Genomic DNA, 2,150 nt, shown 5'->3' with positions numbered 1-2,150 from the left:
ATTTTCTATTTTATTGGAGTACAAGTTTTCAAAATAATTTCTAATTATCTCTGTATTTCTGTAGTGTCTGAAGTGATATTTCCTTTTCCATCACGTAGGTTAGTAATTTGAATTTTCTCTCTCCTTCTCTTCATTAGCATGGCTAAGAGTCTGTCAATTTTATTTATTTTTCAAAGAACCAACTTTTTGTTTTGTCAATTTTTTCAATTGTTGCTTTTGTTTAAATTTCATTTATTTCAGTTCTGATTTTAATTATTTCCTGTATTCTCTGCTTTTGGTATTGATTTGTTTTTCTTTTTCTAGGGCTTTGAGACGTAATATTAAGTCATTTATTTGTTGACTTTTTCTTCTTTTAAGAAATGAACTCCATGCAATGAATTTTCCTCTTAGAAATGCCTTCATAGTGTCCCAGAGATTTTGATATGTTGTATCTGTGTTCTCATTCACCTCTAAATCTTTTTTATCTCCTTGATGTCTTCTGTTGTTTATTCGTAGCATATTATTTAGTGTCCAGGTGTTGGAGTGGATTTTATTTCTTATTTTGTCATTGATTTCTAATTTCATTCCATTATGATCTGATAGAATACAGGGTAGTAACTCTACTTTTTAATATTTGACATGGTTTATTTTAGGAAGGACCCATTTGCTGCTGTGAAGAAAGTGTATTTGCTCATTTAAGGGTGAAATATTCTATATAAATCAGTTACGTCTAAGATATTGATTGTATTATTGAGTTCTATAGTTTCTTTGTTCAGCTTTTGTTTGGAAAATCTATTTAGTGATAAAAGAGGTATGTTAAAGTCAACCATAATTATTGTGTTATAGGTCTATTTGACTCTGAAACTTGAGAAGAGTTTGTTTGATGAATGTAGATGCTCCATTGTTTGGAGCACATATAATTGTTATGTCTTGTTGGTGTATGGTTCCCTTGAGTAGTAGTGTCCCTCTTTATCCCTTTTGAGTAACTTTGACTTGAAGTCTACTTTATTTGACATGAGAATGGAAACCTCTGCTTACTTCCACAGTCCATGTGAGTGGTATGATTTTTCTCAACCTTTCACCTTTAGTCTGTGGAAGTTTTTTCCTATGACATGAGTTTCTTGGAGGCAGCATATTTTGGGGTCTTTTTTTAATCCAATCTGCTAGTCTATGTCTTTTGATCACTGAGTTTAGGCCATTAACATTCAGGGTTATTATTGAGACATGATTTGTATTCCCAGCCATTTTTGTTTACTTTTGGTATTTAACGTGACTTAGTTTCTCCTCTGATTAGATTTTCCTTTAGTGTAATCCCTCCCTCTGCTGAGTTTCATCATTGTTTTTCATTTCCTCTTCTTGGAATATTTTGCTGTGGATATTCTGTAGTGCAGTCTTTCTAGTTGTAAATTCTTTTAACTTTTGTTTTCATGGAAGGTTTTTATTTCATCATGAAATCTAAAGCTAAATTTTGCTGGGTATAAGATGCTTGGTTGGCATCCATTTTATTTCAGAGCTTGGTATATGCTGTTCCACGATCTCTGGGCTTTGAGGGTCTGGGTTGAAAAATCTGCTGAGATATGAATTGGTCTCTCCCTATATGTGATCTGATTCCTCTCTCTTGTGGCTTTTAAGATTCTATCCTTATTCTGTATGCTAGGCATTTTCATTATAATGTGCCTTGGTGTAGATCTGTTGTAATTTTGTCCATGGGTTCTATTATTGTATTATCCTGGTTTGTTTGGGGGCACTTTCCTCCCTTGTTTTTTCATGTTGTCTAAGTGTCTACCTTTCTTGCAGTGTGGATCTGAGATATTACAGTTCTACTTTATATTCTTATAGTATCCATGCAGATTGTCTGTACCTCACCTGATGTTAGGCTTCCAGACCCTGCTGGTGTTTCTCAATGTTTGCTACTGCAACTAAAGATGGTGGCAACAATAGCCAAGGTTGCTTGAGATAATAGTGGAGATGCCCCAAGATGAATGCAATGTCTCACAGAGATGGGGTTGAAAGGGTGGGCCTCACACTCTCTTTGGGATGCCTGTTCTGAGATGCAGTTGCTTCTAGGCCCTGTCTGTTGTCAAAAAGGTAGGCACTACTGCATGAGGAAGGCTATGGCTACATCTGCAGTGTCCCAAGATGGAAGTGGGTTAGGCTTGGGCTCCAAGGTG

The sequence above is a fragment of the Marmota marmota genome, unplaced genomic scaffold (genome assembly GCF_001458135.2).
Source record: "Marmota marmota marmota unplaced genomic scaffold, marMar, whole genome shotgun sequence".
Lineage (NCBI taxonomy): Eukaryota > Metazoa > Chordata > Mammalia > Rodentia > Sciuridae > Marmota > Marmota marmota.
Note: the sequence above shows the minus strand (reverse complement) of the source record.